Source organism: Rattus rattus, chromosome 2 (assembly GCF_011064425.1).
Source record: "Rattus rattus isolate New Zealand chromosome 2, Rrattus_CSIRO_v1, whole genome shotgun sequence".
NCBI classification, from domain to species: Eukaryota; Metazoa; Chordata; class Mammalia; order Rodentia; family Muridae; genus Rattus; species Rattus rattus.
Window position 1 is genome coordinate 41,638,349 of NC_046155.1, and position 26,368 is coordinate 41,664,716.

The 26,368-nt window shown below is 38.1% G+C and overlaps 1 protein-coding gene across 1 annotated transcript in view; it reads left to right on the forward strand.

The window, feature by feature from the left end:
* Nucleotides 1–26,368, forward strand: part of R3hcc1l (R3H domain and coiled-coil containing 1 like) — a 76,464-nt gene that overhangs the window by 18,602 nt on the left and 31,494 nt on the right. The gene's annotated exons all lie outside the window — the stretch shown is intronic.

The following is a 26,368-nucleotide window of genomic DNA, read 5'->3' on the forward strand; positions in this document are numbered from 1 at the left end:
TGTCTTTAGTTGCTTTGCACTTATGGAGTTTAATCAAATTGCGATTATTTATGGAATTAATATAGTAATGTGTTTTACTGACTATCGCGTAGCCTAATGCAATAGTTAAGTGTGGGAGCTCTTATGTCCTAACCAACGGTTAGAAGCTAAGCAAGGTTGAGTCATCTTTTATTGTAGTTGGAGTAAATAGGTTTGTTTATTTTGGTTATATCCCATTAAATCCAGATTAAACTTCTGTATTTTGCTATATTTTGCAGATCCTGGTTGTAATAGTTAATCATCATTGCTGATTTTGGAGTCACCTAGAAGAGTGTCTCGTGTGTGTGTGTGTGTGTGTGTGTGTGTGTGTGCGCGCGCGTGCATTTCCAGAAAGGTTTAACTGAGGAGGGAAGGCTTACTCTGAAAGTACATAGCTCCTTCCTATTAAGCAGTGTCCCAGACTCAAAAAAGAAAAGGCAGAAACAAAAAAGGAGCAGGAAAAAGCCAGCTGAGCACCAGAATTCATCTCTTTTTCTTGACTGCAACCTCAGTGTGGCCAGCAGCCTCTTGCTCTTGTTTGCATGCCTTCCCTGACAAACTATCAACCCCTCAAACTGTGAACCAAAGTGAACCTGTTCTTAAGTTGTTTTTGTCAGGAGTTTCTGTTACAGCAGTAAGAAAAGCGACTAATTCTGTGGTATAGGTTAACCTGACTGCACACTTGCCTGCTTCCATAACAAATGTTCTATTCCCCTGTCCTCTGAGTGACACTCCATGCCAAGGGAAGCTCTTCTTAAGGATAGGGGAAGCAGAGTGTATCCTCAGACGTTCATGTGAAGAAGCATTTATGTGGTTCAGCTTTTCACTAAATAACATCAGAGTCTTAAACTGCTACCTCAAAGCTTGGCTTTCTAGGCTCTTTAGTCCCAGACTATTTCAAGTTTCTACTTCAAGACACTTGCCTTTGGTCAAACTCACAGTTATTCCTTCTTGGTTGTCTCCATAGTCAGTGTGGTGATCTTAGTATACTGAGCCATTAATTGCAGTGTTAGATGCTGGTAGCAGATGAGATTTTACATAAATGTGTAAAAACACACACACACACACACACACACACACACTCTAACACAGTACCATCGACATTTAATGTGACAACACTTTTCATAGCCGATGGTTCCCTTTTTCTTTCCTCACCTCTGCTACCTTTATCGATGCTGCTCCACCACTGCTCACTTCTGTTTGGAGGGCCTGGACCTTCATGGGACAGAAGACATAATTAGACATGGCTCACAGCAGCAGGTTAAAAACACAAGTCATCATTTTCTTGGGTGTTGACTAAATACTTTCTTAAGCAAATTGGAAATTCTACAGTCTTTCCTAAATGATCAGGATCTTTGTATTGGTTTGAGATAGCTGTGCAAATGACCAAGAATGGATATTCTGGTGTATTTGGTTAATGCTTGTGGATTATGTAGTTCAAAGCATTGCCACTGCTTACCACTTCCTTAACACAAGCATTTCCTTTTTTCTTTTTCTTTTTGATTGATGTGCCCATTTTGGGAATTCTTAAAAGAATTTTTTTTCCCTCCTTGGGAGAACAGTTGTAGAGTTCCTGTCTAGCGTCCCATTTCTGTGGGAATCAGATAGGAAAGTTGTGCTGACCATTTACACTAATGAAGATGAGCATTAGCGTGGATAATATATTTGGATTTGATGTGCATTATGTGATTATTTTTGCAGCACAATTAACTTCCTGATTAAACTTCGCTGAGCATACGCTTGGTAGAAAACTGGATGATCAAATTGTTAGTTTAGATGATAGGTGATGTGAATTTTGGACAGGTTTTCCACTCAAATAGTTGTAAATCTGAGATAACTCTCTTTCTTGTCTTTAAAATGATGAAATTATTTAACCTGATTTTTGAGAGGGAGAGGGGAGAAAGGTAGGTTGGAAACTCAGGAGATGCAGCAGTGACAAATTGTGGCCACCAGAGGGGGAAGTCCAGTCAGTCTTCTTGTGGCTTTGTTTCTGACCATTATGTGTGTCATTGATGGAAGTGAAAGGGACACATTTTACCTATCATATCCTTGTCTATTTATAAGTTATAGGGCCTCTTGCTCTCTATTCTTCAGTTTCTGCTTTTTTTCTCTTCAATTTTCTCAGTCAAACTAGGACAAATAAAGAGAGTGGAGGTTGTCAGGTCTTTATCTGATTTTTATTTCCTAAGATAGTTAATGACTCAGAAGACTGATGCACATCTTGGATGGAAAGTGCAGTAGTCACCAGGTTCTTCCAAACACAGCACACAAACAGTGCTCAACCTAACCCATCCTCTTGTTGAAATCAAGAAAGAAAATGAAGATGTTTGAGAAGTAGAGCAGAGGGAGCATAGTATTTGTAATTAGGTTCCAGTCTGGCATTGCTATTTTATGTGGTCATGGACATTAAAACCCTGGATCTGAGCCACGCATGGCAGTGTATGCCTTTAGTCCCACTCACGAAACAGAGCAGAGGCAGGTGGATCTCTGAGTTTGGACTAGCGGGTCTATCGAGTTCCAGGCTAGCCAAGGCTTTATAGCAAGACCCTGTCTCAAAAACAAAACAGAACAAAATCTTTGGAACGTCAGTATCTTTGTTTGAAAGATTAGGATGCTTATTTTTAACCTATTTGATCCTTTTTTTAGTAGTATAAGATTTTGTGGAAATTCTTTAATATTTATGTGCAAGGCAGTACTGTTCTTAAATTAGAACATTATAGCAAAGGTACACATTTTAAATAAAGTATGTTATTTTGCTAAAACATCTGTTGGTAATTATTAATGCATAAACACTAAAGACAGAAAGACACTCTAGTGAGACATCTTTTTACTCCACAAAGCGATAAATTGAGCATAGGTTCAAGATGGCAATGGTTCAGTTAATAGTTGAAAGACCAGGAGGAGTCAGGATGTCCCACATCCTGATTGGGGGACAGGGGAGTTGATAGTATGTCATTTAGAGGAGATCATTTGGGAAAGAGTAAACATAGAAAAGGAGTTAATGAGTTCTAGGATTTCATATCACAAAGCTGATGTCACATTCTACTTTTTATAGCCATAAAAGTGGGAATAATTTTTATATGAATCCAGTTATGTGATTCTTAAGTTGCTGGAGGGCTAAGGGTATGATGGAAAGAACAAAGGTAGCTGTGAAGTCCAATCAGACAATCAGATGGGTGTTTAGTAAGCAACAGAACAAATGGTTACAGAAATGTGCTTGTGAAAGCAGGCAAGGATTAGGATTTAACAATTTGATATACAAATAAGGGAGTATAGGCCGTTTGAGCAGACTAGATATATAAAGTGTTTTAGAATTCTGTATAAGACAGGATCTTAATCTGCCCCGACTTAATGAGCTTTCTTGATGTTGGTCTACTTGGTAGGTCCCAGGCTCTACACATTTGGGGTTATTGATGGTATCACTGACAAACTCTAGGTGGTTTGATGGTTCTAATAGCTTCACACTCCACAGGATACACATATTCACAGATCTGCTCACCACTGCTGTGAGTTCATTTCCCAGAAATGAACTGGCTAGTAAAAATTTGGCAGGCAAGCCAGCTTTTCAAGTACTGCTAGGAATAGAGCCCAGCTGTTCCCTTTGGGCTTTGAGCTGTTGGAATTCATTGTTAGCAGCTAGAAAGAATCAAACTGTAACATTTTTAGCCTAGTTCATGACAGCAAAGCAGAGGTGTTAAGATTTCTGTTCTAGAGGTTTATACTGCAAGTAACTTAACCTGATTGTGTGTCTTAATATTACTGGGCTTCTGACCGCTGAAATATGGCTTGGATCGATGGTGGTTTGGAGAAAGTAGAAAGAGGGCTATCCATCATTCAGAGGCTCCATAGAAGCTGGCTGATAATGCTGCTTTCACCAAGCAGCCATCTGTCCATCCATCCATCAGTAGGATGAAATGAGATTTAGCGGAACAGGCAGCCGTAACTCTGAGATACTTTCTAACCAACAATTGTAGCTCTGGCCTGAGTCTGACCACAAAGCACAGCAGTGGGATTTGGCGGGATGTGGCAGTAAGAGCAGTCTACTTCCCGTCACTGCCAGCCTAGAACAGATTCAGTTTGAGGCCCTAGCTCAACCTTCTTTCCCATACAGAATTTGGCTAAACTTGGAATGATGAGACTGTCATTCTTTTAGCTCCAGACAGTTTTGCAAGTTAAGCGAATGTTTTTCATGGAGAATATTTTCACATAACACTATACGAACTTCTTCTGTGTTCATCATAGTAATGAGGGATGAGATTAAATTAAATCTAAATAATTTAATAATTTTATTTCATGTAAGTTCTTTTTCCTACTGAATTAAAAATTTACCCAGTTCTTAGTAGTAAAAATTGAATTTTTTTCTCCCTAGATTAGTGGTTTTTAAATGAAAGGAAGAGAATATGGACAGGGAAATGGGTAACATTAAAAACAAGAGACTGGTAGAGCGCTTACCTAGGGAAGCGCAAGGCCCTGGGTTTGGGTCCCCAGCTCAAAAAAAAAAAAGAACCAAAAAAAAAAAAAAAAAAAGAAAGAGACTGGATGATACTTAAAATGGGTCATGAGGTTTTGATAACTGAAATCCAACTGTGTCTTCCCTGCTCCTATGTTCTGGTGTACCATGCCTTCTGAGAGCCTCTGGATCAGTGTGTGTGCGCTTGTTGTCAATCCTGTGATTTGTCCTAGGCATAGCCAGCTTCCTTGGCCATGTTATTGCAGTGGTCACTCAGACCCCAGCTCCTGTTCTTTGTTCTGAAGCCTTGATTTTCACTTCAGATTGAGGGAGGGGTTTGAGGGAACCTAATGTACCGGAGATGCCTCGGAAATGAGAACCTTGGATGAATTCCTGGGCTTATTGATCCACCGGCAGTTTATGCATCCTGACATTCATAATCTCAGTAGGCTGCTGATGTTCCTGATTAATGGGCCCAGGGGCTGTCCATCCGTCACTTCACATTAATTACTGAAGAGGTGTTTTTCCAGTGATTTACCTGACAGTGGGCTGTGATAAATACCCCTAAGCAGAGTGGGCAGTGATTAATCACAGGACCACACCCCTCCCCCCAATCCTTTCCCCCTAACCACAGGCCAGCACTGGGACCTGACCAAAGAGTGCCCCCTCCCCAGAAGCTATCTATCTCTATAATTGCTTGGGGATGCATATTTATTGGGCATGAGACCTGGCAGATAGCATTTTAGAATTTGTGCCAAAGATGATGAAAAATAAATCTTATTGGTAAGATGACCATGTTTTTACACGGAGTGGATAAGTGTGTGAGCTGCTCACACATTACCTTGAAAATTTCAGGGAGCATTAGCTGCCTACTTGCATGTACATACATACATATATACATACATACATACATACATACATACATACCACAGGGCTAGTTTGTTTTACAAGCTTCAGAAAGGGCAAAGGTCTGGCTGGTTAGGTGACTCCTCAGGTAAGGCCAGTTGTCATACAAGCCTGATGACTGAATACAGTCCCTAGAACCCATGTAGAGGTGGAAGGAGAGACATAACTCCTCAGGGTTGTCCTCTGACCTCTGTATGTACACTATTGAATGTGTGCCTATACAGCACATCATGCATGGGCGCACACATAAATACCAACAGTAAATTAAACAGGTCCAGGTTTTGCATTCATGATGCTTCTAGTTTACTCAGAGAATACATGAACAAATATAATTTAGGAAATTATTTTAGGTACAGTACAGTTGGACTGGTATAGAACTCCAGGGTTCCATTTCTTAATCTTATGGCTGTAGAAAATGAAATTAGCTAAGTACTGAAATACTTAGTGTCTTCCATGGGTCAGGTCAGGCCCTATTTTCAGCTGTGGAGGATGAGTGTAATACAGCTGCAGATTTCAGAAAGCACAGTCTAATATGCCTTGTCTATTTCTAAAAATATAAAGGCAGACTTTTCCAGGAAGTTGTTAAAGGAATTTAAAGTTAACTAGTACATTCATTCTTTTTCTCTGAGTGTTTTTTTAGTTCTATGTTCATGGGTGTACAAGGAACATGTTAAGGACAATATCTACCTTCAAGAAACTTGCAGTTTCATCTGGTTTGTTCTTCCTTCCTTCCTTCAATATGTATTTATGTGCTCATCATTGTGTCAGGGGTGGTTCAGAGGCCCCCTTGCAGCTGGACTTTCAGACAGTTGTGTTCTGCAGGCAGATGTGAGAGCTGGGAAAGAACAGTACATGCTCTTAACTGTTCAGCCATGTCTCCAGCCCAGGACTGTTGGGTATTAGACAACATTCATGATGCGTAAATGGAACTCACCCTCCATTAAAAAAAAAAAAATAGAGAGAGATGAAGAACTCTGTTGTTAAGGGTAGTCCTAAATTCCTGGGTTCAAGCAGTCATCCTGCGTCAGTCATCTGGGCAGTCTACCTGGGATCTTAGGTACTTGACATGCTTGGCATAAATGTATCATTTAAATAATGTTATATATGTCGTGAATGCCACAAATGATGAGTGCATATGGAATGTGACTCAGTTGTCTTTATATTGATAGTTAAAGGATAGAGTTGATTTTGTGATACATCTTTTGGATGAATGGTGACTGGGGCTATTTGAGCTGATATAGTTCAAGTAGATCGTTTCAGAAGTTAAAAGGAGCAGGCTATGATGTCATCCTACCTAAAGTAGAGGATTCGTATCTGAGAGTGGTAGTAATATCATGATTAAAATAGTAGGTTGATACCAAGGAAGGAGCTTTATTGCCGGGTAAGCTTGATTCATATATCATAGGATATAGTGAATCACTAAGAGAGAGAGTGTTGTGTGGGGGTAGATGTTCCTACTAGAGGGTTTTAATGTCTGGTCTACATTCAGCTTTAGGTCTGCCCTTTTAACTTGTATTTCATAGACGATATTTCTCCACATGCTTATTCTTCTCCTAAGTAGTTGGTTTTGAGGCTTTGTAGCCACGTGGGCTCTTTCCTGTGTTCAACCTCAAGTTTTTATAAGTGCCTCAGTTCTCTCCTGGGTCTCAGGTATGAGACTTTTCAGTGATGCTGACTGCCCCTAGTCTTCAGAGTTAGAGGTTTGTTGCCTTGTACCTGGCTACTAAGGTTCTGGGCCTGGAGTAGTAGTAGTAGTAGTAGCTCTTGCTGTCTTTTTTCTTCAGACACTTAGGCCTTTCTGGAAAGAGACATAGGGGAGTCTTGGTACTTACCCCCGGGGCCTACTATTCTCTCCTTCCAAATGTGTCTCTCACTTGTCTGAAGTCCTCCTCCATGTATCTCTATTGGAGTCTATGGAGAAGATGCTGTAAGAAAGAAGTTCCTTCGTTTCTGTGTCTACTAAGAGTTCTGTATTGATCTTATGGTAACCCATATTTGATGTGTAGCTGAGTTGTTGCTGACCACTCTAGTATCCAGCTCATCCCCCACCAGTCCTTTGAAGAGCCTTTCTTCAGATTTGAGGCATGTGTTTGTCCCTAGCCTCTGGATTGATAACTTTGTAATGTGTAGAAGCACAAATTTCCTTGAAACCAGCAACTTCTGAAACACTTTAGAATTCTGGAAAAAAAATTGGTTGATATACTGTCTATCTTTCGTTTTTGTTTACGAATGAGGATATTCTTTCCAGCTTCCTCTGCTATAATTAGCCCCCATGAGTCAGTGGCTGAGGTAGGAAGGTATGTGCAGGGCTTGTAAAGCTGGACAGTCTCAAAAAGTTAGGTGACCCACAACTCAGGGTTGCATAGCCAACAAGCAATTACAAACCTGGATATTAGAGCTCTCTGAGAGAGTGTCAGTTAGAGCTTGTTAGAGGTGCAACCTTTTTTTTTTTGTAATCATAAAGTTACATGCTTATGAAGGAGCTGTTTCAGTGGTTCGGTGAGAGGGTATGTATTTAGCCCAGTGTTTCATTTGGGACATCTTTGGTGCATTACAAATTACTTACAGTTCCTGGAGGCAACAGTCTTTGAGTTCTTTAACTTATCCGTTTACTTATCATGTGCCTATGCATGCATTTGTCATTCTCGTTCTACCTTGTAGTTCCTGGGACTGTCAGAACTGTAGTGAGTATCTTCATCCACAGAGCCATCTTACTGACCTGGACAAAATCTTTGTGATCTCAGAAACCATCATAATCTTATTGCCATTTTATTTAATTGCAATGAGTCCATATAATACTTCAGTGCAAAAGTAGGTAGTGCTTTAAAAATAGAGTATCACTTTATTAATAATGGCATGCGATTGTGGTATTTAAGAATGAACCCTGTGAGTAAGGGCTTAAATGTACATCTGGTTTAATTTTGTCACCACTAGTACCTTATGCATGATTTGAGTTTCTGTAAATAATTCACATGTACAAGCTTTAGTAGGAAAATGATGGGTTGAGTAAAAGAAATAGTACAATGACAAAGGATTTGTCATTAAAGAACGTGTGTTCCTTTTTACTGATCACTCCCCCCACCCCCCACCCCCCACCGTGCTAGATCTGAAAGGGAGTGAGTTAGGACCTTGGTGTTCTAGGCATTAGCTAACTGAAACAGTTATTCTCAGTGCTCTTTTCCAGAGCATTGTCAGATAGTAAAGTGGAGTTGTTGTGTTGACACCCATTGGCACCCACCTGTAATCCTTGTTGTCAGAAGAGTAAGGGAAGAGTGAGGCTAACTTGAGCTAACATACACATGTGGGAGCCTGTATCAAAAGGCAACCAAACATAGGGTCTTCAAGTGGGACTCTTAAAGTGGGAGCAGGGACTGTGTCTAATTGCATTCCCTGCCTTTGGATCCCTTTCCCCTATCTGGGCTGCCTTGTCTTAGCCTTAATAGAAGATGTACCTAGTCTTGCTGAAATTTGATATCCTAATGCTTGTTGACCTTCCCTTTTTTGAGGAGAGATGAGGTCAGAGGTGGGGGAGGATGAGAGGGAGGGACTGAGTGAAGGAGGAGGGGAAGCTGCAATTGGGATGTAAAGTAATTAAAAAACAAACAAATAAGAAGTTATAAAAAAGACATTAAAGTGGAGGCCAGGCTTCATGGTACATACTGTAATCCCAGCATTTGGGAAGTAGAGGCAGGAAGATTCCAAGTTTGAGGCCATGGCTACATAGTGGGCTCCAGGCCACTTTAGGATACATGGCAAGAACTTGTCTCAAAAAAAGAAAAGAATGATACTAAAAACTCTACAAGGCATCTGTGAGAACAATCAAGTTACTCTTTTGCTCTATTCTGGTTCTTTGGCCTTAGGTGTATAACATCTCTTGATGCTTCACTTTTATGATTTTAGAATGGCATAGTACAAAATGAATAATGATAGTGGAGTTTTAAAGGGGATTTAGTGGGATCATGCTATAATAGTAAGAACAACCAAGGCCATCAGGTGAATAATAAGATCAGGTAAGTCTGTAAAGTTCATGTGACGACCATAGGCCTTGCCACAGAGGTACCTCAGATCCTTATTTAGAAGTTGTTTTTCTTTTTTAATTTTGCATATAGTTTGGAGGCAGTTGGATTTTCATCGACCAGTAGACAGAGAGTAAAGATGCTTAAGAATAGCAAGAAATGAAAGATGGCAAAGAGAGTGACACAAACACCATGTACCTGGAGATGGAACTGGGGGTCATTCACAGTGAATAGGTGGTGTCTCATATGTGGCCCAGGTTGGCAGTGCCAGTACAGCTGTTTAATGTCTCATTCTGCTTCTTGATTGTGAGCCTAAGTTTTTATACCATTGAGGGAGGATTTTAAATGATTGTCTACCTGACTGATTTCTCCTCAGTCCAGTTAAAGTCCAGTGTGTTAAGGAGAAACATTGAAGTGATTTCTTCACATACCTTAAAATTTACAGATTGTTGTCTTATGTCCATTTAAATGGTAATACATTTTTTTATATAGTCTGGTTTGAGTAGAAGTAAAAAAGGAACCTTCAGATGGATATAGAAATTATTTCGTGGTTTCAAACATTTACTGAGTATGCCTTCAAAAAGCTATAGCAGAATCAGTTGTGCTTCATTAGTGGAGTTCATAGATTTAAACCATGCCTTGTTTCTCAGCTCTTGGGTATGGTTTTTATAGTAGTGTATAACAGAGCAGTCCCTTCCTTGCATTTGGGCCAAGTGCATTAGAAAGTGAAGCTCTTGTGTTTGTTTATTGTTACTTGCATACATAGTGTTTGTACCTGACACTGGAGGAGAGGACTTTCAGGTATGGAAAGATTGAATATATTTCTAATTTCTTCTTTATTTTGCCGAATAAGATTTCTGATCAGGTGCTATAGTATTTTTTTAAGTTATGCATTAATTTCCCTTCTATTGTTCTGTAACTAGACGTCCCAAACCATTTGAAATAGAGATATTTTCTCTGCCTATAGTGTAAGTTTCTGTTTGAAACAATTTTCAAACTGACATGAGTTGAAATCAACTTTAATGAATAAAAGAACCTTTAGTTTAGTTTTTTGAGATAGCGATTATCTATGTGATCCTGGCTATCCTGGTACTTGCTCTGTAAACTGGGCTGGCCTCCAACTCAGGGGATCCACCTGCCTATTCCTCCCTAGTCCTAGGCTTAAAGGTCTGTGCCATTTACACCATACTATGGCTAAGAAGTTTTAAATTTAAAAAGCTAAACAAGACAGGTGGTGGTATCACACATCTTTAATCCCAGCACACTCTAGGAAGAGGCATGCAGATCTCTGTGAATTTGAGGCCAGCCTATTCTATAGAGCATAGTTCTAGGACACCCAGGTATATACAGAGAAATCCTGTCTTGAAAAGCCAGAACACACACACACACACACACACACACACACACACACACACACACACACACACTAAACAAAATAAGTTAAAAATAAATAGCAAATAGTAGTGTCTTATTAAGGGTATTTTATAAATTCCATTAAACTTTGAAACTTCAGTATAGTGGGGAAACAGTTGAATGAATACAGCTGCAGGATGGGAGACTATATTGTATGTTAGAGGTGTTACTGCCCACATTATATAAGGAATCCTAGTAACTCACAAATAACCTGATCAAAATATGAGCAACAAGCCAAAGAAGATGCTTACGTGTCCATGAAGTATGTATGAAAGATGTTCCACAGGGAATGCTACAGTGATATACTATGTCACACCTATTAGTATAGCTGCTGTAGAAACAAGCAAGTCTAGAACAGATGTGGGGAAATCTGGACCTTCCCACATTGTTGGTGAGATTTGTAAAATGGTGCGTGCAATTGCAATGGAAAATAGCATGAAAGTCCTCCAGAACACTAAAAGATAGAATTACCATATAAGCTAATGACTCCATTTTTAGATATCCATTAGAAAAGATTGAAAACAGTATCTTGAAGTATCTGCTTTTTCATACCCATTGCAGCATAATTCACAATAATGAAGATGTGGATGCAACCTTCTTCAGTAGCTGAGTGAACAAAGGAAATGCAATGTGTAATAGAATATAATTCAGCCTTAAAGAGGAGGGAGTTCCTCCTGATGGCACACACTACATGATTTTACTTACATGAGGAATCTAAGTCACATACATGGAAGCAATGTAGAATATTTGCCAAGGGCCGCAGAGAGGGGTGAACAAGGAAATTATAGTTATGCTAGTGATCTGTCATTCAAGATATGTAAAAGATTGGGGCTGGTAAGATGGCTTAGCTGATAAGGATACCTGTCACTAAATTTTCCCTGGTCAGTACCTGTGACCCTACATATTTGAAGGATAGAACCAACTACTTCAAGTTGTCCTCTGACCTCTTTACTTGTACTGTGGCATCTGCACACTGCACCTACCCACAAAAGAAAAAATAAAATGTACAAAGGGTCTAGATAGAGCCTGGGGAGATAAAACTAATATTTTACCAAAATAGTATAGATTTCATTTTTTGTTAGCTTTATACTTTGTTATATTTTTCTCTTTTTCTTGTGAATTTTCTTTTAAATTAATTTTGTAAGTTAGCATACAAAGTAATGAGCTTCACTATGGCATTTTTATACGTAGGTTATTACCCGTTTTTCTAATTCATCTCCGTCCTATGTGAGCTGGTTCCCTTCCACCTCTAAAATAGTCCTCACTTTAGCTTTCGTGTCACGTGTATTCCATTACCCACTCTTCCTCTACTCCTCCAGTATCTCTTCTTCCTTTTCTGTGATACCTGGTCTAGTTTTATGACCTGCCCCCCACCCCACATATACACATATACACATATGTTCCAAAACCATGTAGTATTTTGTCTTTCTGTGTCTGTTTTTTTCACTTAACACAATGATTTTCTAGTTCCATCTATTTTTCTGCAAATGTCATACTTTTATTTTCTACCACTGAAAATATAATTCTTATTGTAGAGGTTCCACATTTTCTTTATTTGTTCATCTTTTGCTAGACAGCTAGGCTGGTTCCATTTCCTAGCTACTGTGAATAGTGCAACAATAAACATAGATGTGCAGATCTGTGTGGTCCGGATTTTGTTTCCATTGGGTGCCCCCAGTGGTACCCGGGTCACATGGTAGTTCTGTTAGTTTTATCAGAAGCCTCTGTCATGATTTCCTTAGTGGCTGCACAAATTATATCTCCCAGCCATTTATAAGGGTTCCTACAGTCTCAGTAGTATTTGTGGTTTGGTGGGGTTTGATTTGGTTTGGTTTTAGTTACTATAACTGAGGTGAGAGGGAGTCTCAGGGCAGATTTAATTTGCATTTCCCTGCTAGCTAAGGACGTGGAACACATTTTCATGTATCTATTGGCCATTGTATTATTTTAGGAACTATATTCAGTTCTTTGTCCTGTCTAGTGATTGTATGGTCTATTTTTGGTGTTTAATTTTTTGCAGCTGTTTATAGTCCAGATAACTGCTGTAGAGTTGGCAAAGATTTTCTTCCTTCCATTTTACAGATTGTTTCTTCACTCTAACGGTTTCCTTTGATCTACAGAAACTTACATTTCTTAGTTTGTTTTTTTTTTTTTTCAGAAAGTCTTTGCCTTTTCTGTATCTTCAAGTATTTTTTCATATTTTAGGGTCTTAACACAGGAAGGTCTTGATCCATTTTTTATTGATTTTTTTTGTGGGGGGGAGTGCTGGGAGCTCAGAGAATCTGGTTTTATCAAAAGAACAGTGAAAACAAATGCAGGTGAGGATTTGGGAAAGAGGAACACTTAGACACTGCTGTTGGGAACGTAAACTTGTGTAACCACTGAGGAATGAGAATAAATGCTTCTCAGAATACCCCTAAAACTAGAATTACCATGTGATCCATTTGTACTACCCAAAGGACACTAGAAATTCAGTTTTCCAGCACAACTTGTTGGACAGGTTTTCTTCAGTCTGTATTCTTGTATGGCTGGAGCCGTATGGGTTTATAGATAGGTCCTCTGTTGTGTTGGTCTGTTTTTGTGTACCTTCCTGATGCTTGTCCCTGGAGCTGTATGGGTTTATAGATAGGCCCTCTGTTGTGTTGGTCTACATGTCTGTTTTTCTGTACCTTCCTGATGCTTGTTCCTGTGGCTCTGTAATACAGTTTGAGGTCAAATCTGTTGTGTCTCTGGCCTTGCTGGGTTTTTTTCTTTTTAGAATTGCTTTGGCTGTTTGGAGCCTTCTGTTCTTCCATATGGATTTTATGATTTTGTTTTTTAAGTTCTGTGGAGAAAATTATTGGGATTCTGATTGAAATTACATTGGAATCTTGTGGATTGATTTGGGCAGTATACCCATTTTCAGAATGTATCGGTTCATGAACATAGGAGATCTTTCCATCTTCTATGTCAGCAATTTTTTTCAGTTTCTTTTTTTTTTTTTTTTCCCGGAGCTGGGGACCGAACCCAGGGCCTTGCGCTTGCTAGGTAAGCGCTCTACCACTGAGCTAAATCCCCAACCCCCAGTAGTTTCTTAAAAGTTTTCATTGTGAGATTTTTTTTTTTTTAATCCCTCGACTTAGGTTGGTTTTTTTCTTCCCCATTTTTTTTTCCTAACAGATTTATCCTTAGATTTCTTTCTCTGCAAGCTCATTATTGGTATGTAGAAAAATTACCGACTTTTGCATGTTGGTTTTTGTATTCTGATGCTTTGCTAAAGTGTTTATCAATTTCAAAGAGTTTAATGGTGGAGTCTTCAGGATTCCCTGCTTGTTTAAGGATAACACCATGTGGTCCCTGAGATTGCTCAGCAGATTAAGGTGCTTGTTGCCAGCATGCTAGTTTGAGTTCGGTTTTCAGATCCCACATTGTGAAGAGCTGACTCTTTGGATTGTCCTTTGTGCCATGTCATGAGTGTACATGTGCACTTACATATATATGATAAATAATTAAATATAGGATCTAGTCACCTGCAAATAGGGTTAATATGATTTCTTATTTATATTCCTTTTATTTCCTCTTATTACTCAAGATGGAGTAGTATATTAAAGAGATTGGATACATTTGTCTTACGCACTATAGAGGAAAATCTGTATTTCTAGTTTAGTCTAGTGTGGTTGTAGGATTTTTATGTATAGCCCAATTTTTCTTAAACTTGATTTACCCTCTTTTACAGAACTTTTGGTTTTTTTTTTTGTTTGTTTTGTTATATTTTTGTTTTTGTTGTCTTTAGTGTTGTTAAAACCTCATTCCCTCTACATGAAGCCTTACTCTTCAGATAATAGCCTTAGGTAACTAAGTGAAAGATGTTTGAAGTCTGACTTGATCATCAGATTCTGAGTACTGTATAAAAGCTTGATGTTGACTATTAATGGTTACCCAGTACTCCAAAGATTCAGACTGACTAAAGATTAGTGAATTTATAAATGTGCTTTTTAGATTGAATAGACTTGAACGACAGAACTGAGTTTTTATAGACTTTAATTTTGAAATTTTGTTAAGCCAAGAAAAAATTTTTTACAGGATTTTGAATATGTAAATGTTACTTGCAAATAGTGAGATTTTAATTGTCATTGTTGACTAATTGAACAGTATAGAGTATTGTGTTCTTTGTAGCATTTCTCTTTTGTTTGTAACACAGAGATGATGAAGCAGATACTGTTAGAATTTTTAATCTCACAGTTTCTTGACTCTAGTGGCGAAGAAACTATCTCACCACTGCTACCTTTATGTTTCAGGATCCAAAGCCTGACTGTACCTTTTTGGGGTTAACCATCTCACCCTTGTTTGCACTGTTTGTTCCTGTCCTCTGCACATTCTTACCTCAGAGCACTGTCCAACCCTTTCCAGTGGGGCACTTACTCTCCCACACCACGAAACAGTTCCACTGTTACTAACAACCCATATCTTGTCAAATTTAGTAGAAAAAAAAGCGGAGATCTTTTATCCCTTGGGTTAGGTTTTTTCCCCCTAGTTTTTTGTTTGTTTGGTTGGTTTGGGGTTTTTTTTTGTTTGTTTTATTTTGTTTTGTTTTGCTTTTTTGTTGACATTTCAACACATTTCTTTAGTATTCTGTGCTTTCTTTGGAGAGCCTAATACTCCCTTTGGCATTCTGTGTTCTTCCTCCTCTAATGGCAGTACTTCCTTATCCTCAACTCCAAGTATGAGAGTTCCCCCATGGCTCGTCCTCCAGACCTGTATCTGCCATCACCAGCTGGTCTTATCTGAGTCTTCGCTTTGGATCTTCCTGGGGATTTTTCACACATGTTCATCATTGGTTATTCTGTGTCCTTGAAGGGTGAGATCACTTTTCCCATTGCTCCTTTATCTGTACAAGGAAATCTGGTTAGGCACTCAAATCTAGTATGAGGTTCTTGATTAGTTATTTCTTTAAACTTCACATCTTAATATACATAATACTACAGTGAGTCACACCAGAACTCGGTGACGCCTTCTTCTCACATCCCCGCTTCAGCTTACTACATTTTGTTAGTCTCCCTTTCAAAATCTGTCACTAATCTGCTTTTTATGAGTTCTTCCATGTCTATGTAGGCATGCCATAATAATTAATAACAGGTTTCTTCCTGTGGTGACCCTTTGTACTCCTGTATGCTAGAAAAATCTTTAGCAAAGACAAGTCAGATCGTGTCCAGTAATTTCTGAACACATTGAAAGTAAAATCCAAAGCTCTATCCTCACCTGTAGCCCCTATTTCTTTGGGCATAGGATGTGTCTTAGGACTTTTGTACTTGTTCTTCTTTCTTGGACCTTTACCCCCCACAATTTGGGTGCCATATTGACTTGGTTCAGTATGAGTTAAGGTGTTGACTGTTTGGAGTGGTCTCCCTGCTTTATCACATAGGTTTTTCTTCTGAAATAGCCATATACACCTTATTAGTCCGTTGTCCATCCTTACTTATTTTTATTATGTGATATTCTCACTCATACATCAGTGATATATGTTTAAATATTTATTATTTTCACCATTGAAATGTTTGTTTCATGAGGTTGGGGGCTTGTATTCATTATTGTTTCTAGTGCTTCAGATGGTGTTTAGTATACAATAAGTACTCACTAGACGTTCGTGCTTAAGATGGTGGTTAGTATATAGTAAGCACTCACTAGACACTCGTTTGTGCTTAAAATAGTATTTATTATATAATAAATACTCTCACTAGATGTTTGTGGAGGGAATAAATGAGTAGGTCCCAAATCCATGTTGTGGCTTAGAGGAGAACACCACCTATCGAAAGGTTGCTTTTCGATTTAAAAATTATTTAATTATTTATTTAGTGCCAAGCAGGTTGCATGACATTGTAGATTGAAAGGCAAAAAGAAGTCACTAGCCCTATGTTGAAGAGGCAAACAATTGCTTTAATAAAGGCACATTTTTGGTAACTTATGCAGAGAACCTTGATCTGTCAATTGCAATCAGTGATGACTATTTTTCAGCTAAGAGTTGAGGAATGAGGATGAATATATATCTGGTTGAGGAGAAAATAATATATTTTAAACATGGAGATGGTAGAAGACAATTGGGCTGTTTCTAGTATAGTATAGTATAGTATAGTATAGTATAGTATAGTTCAGTTCTCAGCCTTCTAATGCTGTGACCTTTAATACAGCTTTTCATGTTGTTGTGATCTTCAACTATAGAATTTATTTTTCTATTTCATAATATAATTTTGCTACTGTTGTGAATCATACTGTAAATATCTGATATGTGACTACCCCCTCACACACACAAAGGTGTTATGACCGACAGGTTGAGACCCACTGTTGTGGTACATCTAGAAGTACCAAAATTATAGCAAACGAAACCTGAAGTTAGGAGTAGCTGGAGTAGAAGATAGGAAGTTTGGGGGGTAGGTAGCTATGAGGCTAAATTACATAAGACTATATGCAAACCTATGAAAATACCACGGACTTCTAGAGCTGTGTCTTGGACAGCTGACTAATACCTTTCAACTGAAGCCGAGGAAGGAGGAGCAGTGATTACCTGTGGGGAGAAGAGTGAAAACTTTAAGCGCATGATAATCTTAGAGTCCAGAAACCTGTTGATTTGTTGCTGTTTTTTGTATCTGCCATCTCAGTTTGTACATATACTGACTTTATTTTTAAGATACTTTCAGTCAATTCTTAATGAAATACACACTGCTGAACTGAAGGGCTTCGGCATCTCTAGTTTTGCTAGTCTATAAGTTGACTAAAACAATAAAGAATACTCTTGAAAGTATTGTAAAGGCAGGAGTGTTCTTTTCTGAAAGTGCAAAGAAACAATTCTAAATTTAAGGCCTTCCATGGTTTTTTAAGCATACTTTTTTGAAAAAGCTCTGTTTTTAGAAGAAGAAGTGGTAAGCGGTGTTCCTAAATGTGTTGATGATCAGTTTTATTTCAAGGGCATGTTCTATAACTTGTCTTACTTTGAGATTTATGAAACGAGTAGACTTTTGCGATTAACATTTTAAAAATCATTTTGAATGTACAGATTAGGTTGATGTGTTTCCATGTTGCTGAAGTAGACAACACACAGAACTGGCTACCTTTGCTCAGGACTGTAGAACTATGAAACATCTTGGAACAGTGCTGTTCCATTAGAAACATGACACGGGACAGGAGTGTGAACCATGTAAATGATTTTTAAAGTCACCAGCTACTTTTAAAAGTATAAAATAAACGTGAAATTAATAATTTATATAAACTAGTATATCCAAACAGTTATCATCCCTATATAATCAACATAAAATAATGAGACATTTTAAGTTTGTGTGTGTACGCGCACACATGCATGTTCCAAGCCTTTGAAACCCCACAGTGTTACATCTCAGGTCAGACTGACCACTTTAGATGCTCAGATGCTTCGTGTACTCGGTCAGTGCAGTCCTAGATTATTCCCAGCCAGTGGAGGTTGCTCAGCATCCTGTAGCACTTGCTATCTTCTCAGCAAGAAGTAATTTATGTGTTGCTTATTTTATTGTACTGTCAAGTATATTAAAGCATTTCCTCTTTTCTCTATTCATCATTTTCTTACCTACAGTAGTTCTGTCCAGTGAAGATCTGTTTATAAATGTTCATTGCCTATGGTTCTCTTATGCCAGCTTATTGTACTATCTTATTTTATTAAAATAGTCTTTGAATTCCAGTGATTTTGTTTTTAATCACAAAATACTGCATGCTTGCTGTAACAAATTTAAATAATGTGAAGCATGTAGTATAAAATAGTAGGCCTTTGACATCCTTTCTCTCTTTCATTTCCTGCTCTTTCCTGTGTAACAGTGTAGATAATTCTCCTTAGAAATACACATTCATGAAAAATTACTGCTAACTGAAGGAAGAGTACCTGGGAAATATTTTTAAAGCTGGCCTATTAAAGTAACACTAACATTTCTTTTTTCTTAAACAAACAAACAAACAAACCAACCAGAGTCTTATGTATCCCAGGCTGGCTGGACACTCTCTGTGTAAGCAAGGGTGACCTTCTGCTGAGCCCCGCACTGTACTTCTCTAGTGCTGAGAGTACAGGCTGAGCCACCACACTGGTTAATGCAAATGCTTGGGATTGAATCCAGGACTTCATGCTTGCCAAACAAATAGTCTACCAATATTTGCTACTGTTAATTAAAGAAAAAGAAAAAGATTGTCAAGAACAGTCTACAGAAGTGCAAGTACTTCTTTAAACTTCTTATTCAGTGTGTTTTAGGTTATAATTAGGGCTGTGCTGGTTCTCAAAATTAAGGAATGAGGTGTGTAGGTATGTCTCATGGATAGAGCATGCATTACCACACACAGGGCCCTGGACTCCATCTTTAGTACCAACCAAACAAAAGGAAAATAAAAGACTATGATATTTTCTGGATATAGTCCAAGTATGTACTAGTCTGATAGCACCCTTTTGTGTGTCTTCTGTTGTCCTAGCATTTCTCAGACAGAATAGACTAGTACAGAACTATTTAAACTTCTACTTTGTAAACTCTTTTGCCTGAGAAGTTTTTGGTAAGTCTGGTCATATACATATATTAGTTACTTTTTGTTGCTGTGATTAAACCATGACCAAAAGGGACTTATGGAAGAGTTTATTTTGTTTCTCTAGGAGAGAGTTCATAATGGTGGAGGAGGCATGGCAGCATGTGGCTGGCATAGCAAGCTGAAAGATTATATCTCAACTAGAAACAGAGAGAGCAAACTGGAAATAGGGAGATACCACAACTCTCAAAGCCTGTCCCAGTGATAGACTTCCTATAGCATGACTGCACCTCCTAAAGGTTCCATAACCTCCTCAAATAGTACCACTCACTGGGGATCATGTGTTCAAATATGTGAGCCTATGTGGGACATTTCTAGTTAAAACCACCACAATAGGTATATAAAATATGCATACAGATTGTCCTAGGGTTTTCTTGCTGTGAAGAGACACCAGGACCAAGACAACTCTTATAAAAGAAAACATTTAATTGGGGCTGGCTTACAGTCTCAGAGGGTTAGTCTATTATCATGGCAGGAAGCATGTCCAGGGAGACATGAATTAAAAGCTGAGAGTTCTGCATTGTGATCTGAAGGCAGCCAGGAGGAGACTTTGAACTGGCCAGAGTTAAGCTTATATATAAGACTCGAACATCCCACCTCCAGTGACACACTTCCTCTAACAAGGCCACATCTGCTAATAGTACCAATTCTCATGGGCTCCAAACCACCACACACATCATACATTTAAAGGTAGTAGATTATAAAGAAATTCTTTTTAAAATATTCTTCCGGGTTGGGGATTTAGCTCAGTGGTAGAGCGCTTGCCTAGCAAGTGCAAGGCCCTGGGTTCGGTCCCCAGCTCCGAAAAAAGGAAAAGAAAAAAAAAATTCTTCAATATAATCTCATTCTACCATTCATTAAAGGCAAAACAAATTTGCATACAAATATAAATATGCTTACTTATTTTCACATAAAGAGTTAAGTCTTCTGACTCAGAGAGGTGGCTCATCAAGTAAAAGTGACTGCAACCAAGCCTGATGACGCAAACTCAATCCTTGAGACCCCCATGTAGGACAAAATCAATGCCTACAAATTGTCCTCTGACTTCCACATGGGTACGGAGCAAACAAATGCCTCCACCAATATACCAGTAAATAAATAGATGTAATCTTAAAGATCTTTTAAATAATTAAATCTTGGCTGATTATCTGATATTCCAGGAGATAAGGCATCTTCAGTGTTACTCAGAATTTATTATTTTATTTTATCACTGTCAGGTGTCTTAGTTACTGTTGCATTGCTGTGAAGAAACACTGTGTCCAAGGCAGCTCTTATAAAAGAAAGCATGTAATTAGAGCTTGCTTACAGGTTCGAAGGTTTACAGTCCATTGTTATCATGCAGGGAGTATGACAGCATGCAGGCAGGCATGTAAGTCAGAGTTCTACATCTGGATCCACAGGCAGCAGAAGAGAAGCCCTGGCACTGACTTGGGCTTTTGACCCCACCTCCATCCCCACCCCGACACACATACTCTTCCTCCATCAAGGCCATAATCCTTTCAGATAGTACCACTCCCTGGTGTCCAAGCATTCAAACCTGTAAGCCTGTCTGTCTATCCTGTAGGGACTGTTCTCATTCACACCACCACGTCAGTGCCGAGACTATCACTGTTCATAAGCACATCATACTGAATAACAAGTATGTTTAGGTTTTCAAAAATTGTTGGAAATTCTGTTATGATTCCCAAGTGAAAATTCATTCAGTGATTTTTTTATGACATCATTAACTCAAACAACTGTGTTTAGAATAAAACATTCTAACATAGTACAAAGATATAATTTGATACATATTGAAGGAGAATAGGAAAGTTAAAACTTGGTTTTCTGCACTTAAGCCATTGTTTCTGTGAGACCAGAAGATATTGTAGTACAGTCAAAATGCAGTTCATAACATGCAGTAATATTGTGTGGCATAATGGTGTATTCAGCAGAGTGTGCACAAGTTATGTGTTCAAAACAAAGGCTACAGTGAAATTAGAGGATGCAGCACAGGCATTATGCACAAAATAACTTAAATTTATTCATTTTTATTTTGGCTGTTTTAGTCATTGTACAGTCAGTGATAAAGCACTTACCTACCATGGGTATGGTCCTAGACCCATTCCAGTACCACTAAACATAGTCCATTTGCCAAACAGAATCAAGAGTAGAGACTCAAACAGAACTTTGCCATTAAAAAAGAATTATTTTGGGGCTGGGATTTAGCTCAGTGGTAGAGCGCTTACCTAGGAAGCGCAAGGCCCTGGGTTAGGTCCCCAGCTCAAAAAAAGAAAAAAAAAAAAAAAAAAAAAAGAATTATTTTAAATGTCTACTCAAAATTATTCCCTGACAGCAACAGATGAGGTTGATCAAATTTTCTAGGAACACTAAACCCAGCTTGTAAATCACACATTTTAACCTAGTATGTTATACAGTAACCTTGATAGCCCATAGGCAAGTTTCACTTCAATATACAGAAAAGGCTAGCCAAGTAAATAGCCAGAGAATTTATTTTCTCATTGTTTTGAAGTGCCACAGCTGTTGTAAAATGAATCCCATATTATGTGGGACTTCTGAGAACTGTGCTCGTGGGCGTTGTCTCTTGTTAACTCTCTGTTTACCTGAGTCTTGTGTTCAGGGCAGTTGCACTGGCATTTTAATATATGAGAATTGTCGTCTGTTAGGTACCCTTTATCTATCCTTTTAGTTTGTAGATTTCTTAAGAGGATGTCAGAGTCAGAACTCACTATGGTATCTAAAACATTTTTCATACTTGTTAACAAATTTAATGAAACTTAGTCTTCAGAAAATAGAAAATAGATTTGAAATAAATCTACTGCCAAAATACCCTTAATTAGAATGTTTTCTTCTCTCAACCTCATATTTTTGTTTATTAACAAGAGAATTGATTGTGCCTTACTTCCTTTTCAAAGGAATTTGACATGGTTTAAAAAAAATAAAGTAGGAAAGAAACAAAGAGACACCTGGGTTGTGTTAACTGTTGCATCTCAGTTCTGGGATTTCCTGGGAAGGAACAGACAAGGACACATGTTGTGTGTCTAGTGAAGGGATCATATAACTTTCGGAGACATGCCCAAATGGAGTATTAGATAAGGTAATAATCTTTTATTTGATTTTGGAAAAGTTAGAAAATGTTTTTTAGGTGGAAATTTCCTGTATTGACCAACCCCAGAAGCTGTGATTTTTAGCTTAGGGAATCTTAGCATGTGTTTTTAGCTAAGATACATTTTTGTTTGTTTTTTCAGAAAAGTGCTGTGACTTGAATGGCAAATATTGGATCATAAAAATTGGATCAGATTAAAACCATCAGATTTAGCTAAATGGTCTCAAATGGTTCAGGGGAAAAAAACAGCCTGGGGGAGAGAGGGAAGTAGGAAAGGAGGAGGGACATGTGTGATTATGAATGAGAAAGCACTCGAGGAGAGACGGTAATAGAAGACAGCAGGTGAGTCAGGTAAAGGATAATGAACACTTCTGTACCATTTCTAACTCATGTAACTTAACTCCAGGTTTTCAGTTCAGATTTTTTAAATAAAAAATTGATGCAGGAGGATGTGGTGGAACATGCGTGTAATTTCAGCACTTGAGAGGCTGAGGCAGGATTTCAAGGTCAAGACCAGTTTAGGCAATATAAGCCAACCTGAAATAAACATTGAGACACCCCCTCCTTTTCTTTCTACACACACACACGCAACACACACAGATTGAGATAACTTATGTGGCTTACTTATGCATTTGTATGAACCAACAAAGTAATAGAACATTAGAGAATTTGTTCTACAAGCATGGTAATTTCAAATATTAGATACTCTGAACTTTTTTAGAATCCTGAGTCTAGTCAATCCATGGTTGAATTGCCTATTGAGTATTTAAAGACTAATACCCTGTTGTTTAGATAACAAATATAGGACAAGTGGTGTGACCCTGTTGTGAAAATGTTAAAGCTTGGTTTGTTTGTTATTTATGTTCTTATGACAGTAGATCAGAGAGGTGCGTAAAGTTACTAATATTTTAAAGAGAACTTTAAAACAGTAGAAGCAGTTGGAGAGATGCTAAAGTAAGTATAGACCCAAAGCACAGAAGTTACAGAGAAACTAATTTAGCCTGAATTGTTTCAAAGATATATTTTAGTAATTGGCTGCTCTCTATGATAAAGGAATCTGACTTCTTACCCCATTTAGAAAATGTAATTTTGAACAAATTGCATAAGTTAAGCTGAATGGGGAAGAGCTGAGTGAAGAAGTCAGATGCTGTGAGTAAATCCCTTAGGAAGTTGGTGTGTACAAATGTGGGCGTGTGTGTGATGGCCAGAGGTGGACCTCAGGTGGCAGTGGCTCTGCTCTTTACATGTCATGTAAGCTTTCACTTTACCTTGAGCCTGTTGCTCTGCTAGACTGGCTGGGCTCCTCCTGTCTGCTTCCCTGTCCCTGAGGTTCAGGCCAGGAGACATAGCCTTTTTCCTTTTCTCCATTAGTGCTTCAGTTTGAACTCAGATCCTCATGTTTGGATGGCAAGTCGTACTTCACTGTCTGGTCATCTCCCTAGGCCCCGGGGCAGGAATTTTTTTAATCCAAGATACATTTTTCTTTAAATTGTATGTGACAGGTCCCCATACTTCCATTGTTAAAGAACTGTCATGCCTACAGTTCCAAAAGAAGTTCATAAAAATTTGAGAAAGCTTTATAGTAATTTGACAGTATCTTGAAAGTCTACAAGATGAGGAAACTCCTCCTGGTTTTGATCTGTAACTTATTCTGAACTAACCTCACAGCAAGTTCTGTATTGGAGTATCTTCTACTTGCCCACAAGCTGAACATTGAAATCTTAGGATTTTTGCGCTCTGATTACTAAAATAGCCATTGCTATGAAGTATGGCACATAGGATTATCAGTAAATCCATGGGATTTTTAAAAGATAACAACTACTTAATGCCTTTCTTTATGATCAGTGCTGTGGAAGTTACATCTCTATAGTTTAAAGACTAGTGTCTTTACAAATTTCCCTCAAATCCATGTCCAGTGATATCATATTGGTAACTTGAAATTATCCACAGTAAAAATAAAAATATTTACCATACAGAGATTGGCAGGTGCCATAAATCAGAGCTTGATTACTTATTGATTGTCTAGACTTACAACGGATGAAATACTAATGATATAAATGTGTCATGTCTTTAGCTACTATATTGTGAATAGCTTAAAAAATGAAGATACACTCTTCCATTATTCAAAGCTGTTATCCACGTGGGCAAAGGAGTCACTTACTGTAGACATTATTGATATAAACAACAACACTCTGAAACACACTTGTTGAGCTTGTCAGTAATTTACCAACACACTGCTTGTTATAGCCCAATTGAATTTAGCATTTGGGTAGAAAATAGACAATGTAAGTTTATTATGTTGCTATTCTGATTTTAAAAACAGTATTATGATATATGATCATTAAGGAAAGGGGAATGCTTTGGAAACCACTACAGTATACAATTTTAAAGTATATAATTTGAGGGCTTTAGTAGTCTAGTTGCAGATTAAAGATAGTAATATGATTTAGAAAGATGCTTAAATGTTCGTTATAGATAGAATTGCTTTCTCTAGTGTATGTCAGTCATCTATATGTATTTAGGATTTTTTGGAAATGTGGTTGTTACCTGATAATAGCATTGAAAAATCTAGAAATGCAGAGTTTTGTTTTGCTTTGCTTTGTTTTTTCCTTACATTGAGTTAAAATTGTTGCTTCCTTTAGTTTCTGTCAATTAATTCTGGAGAAACATAGGCACACATTCTGGAGAAATGTGAAAGAACAATGTTGTCTCTTCTGTAGAGCAGCTGGTCCCCAGGTGTAACTTATAATGTGATGCTTCATTTAAATCCCTTTGGGCAATACACATCCTTCAGTTAGTTCTTCTAATCATACACAGTGTGGCATTTTCCCCCCTCCATGCTAAGAATGTGTTGCTTTTTAAAACCCCATCACATTTTCTTGACCTTGTGGCTGAAATAGAAGCCTTCAGATACTTCTTTGGGTAAATTTTACAGAAGGGTTTATTTTTGTTTTTCCCCAAATAGATAATTGTGTTTATTGTTTGCTGCCTTCATGTTGCCCTTATTATTTTACTTCAGAGTCTAGAAATGATGAGTTGTAATTCTATCATTTTTGGTCTTTATTAGTTCTATCAGTTTATGTCAGTTGAACATTTCTTTGGTACTTTTTACTTACTGTGTGTGTCTGGTTGTCATGAGACCTGCTGAATTTGAAGGGCTGTGGGATGTAAGTCCATACTGTCCTTTCAGCCCCTCCTTTTACCTTCACATTACATTCATTATCGTTACTTCTGTTCCCTGGTCCACATCTGCCATGTCTACCCAGAAGGTGCTGTATCTATTGAGACTGTGACACACTGTGTTAATTACATCCCTTCAAGTGAAAACCTAGGCCTTTTTGAAATCTGGCTTACTATTAAAATCATACTCGTAGATCAGCAAATTGGTTCAGTGGGTAAAGGTGTTTTTTTGCCAAGACTTGACAGCCTGAAGAATTCAGTCCCCAGAATCCACATCACAGAAGGAAAGAACCAACTCTGACCTCCACGTGCACACTGTGATGTTCATGTGTGCGCACACAGATATACACACAAATAAATTAATACATTAAAAATCATATTCTACAAACAGAATAATAGAAAATGTGTGTTAGGCTAGATATTAAGAGTTCAGAATAGCAAAGGAAGTTTAGTTTAGCTGGGTGGCTCAGCAAATACAGGGGCCAGCAGTGAGGGCAGGCCCAGGAGTCATGTGATGCAAGGAGAGAACCACTCCTGGCCAGGTGGCACAGTGGCTTAGATGAATCTCTATCATGAGTTTTGGGAATTTACTTATTGACATGCCTGAGTGGATTAAGTATTTTATGTCGGGTTTTTTAAGTCAGTGACTGCTGACTTAAAAAAAAAAAAAATAAAAGAATAGATTAGTAGGCTCTCTACCATTCTTTGTTTTTTTTTTTT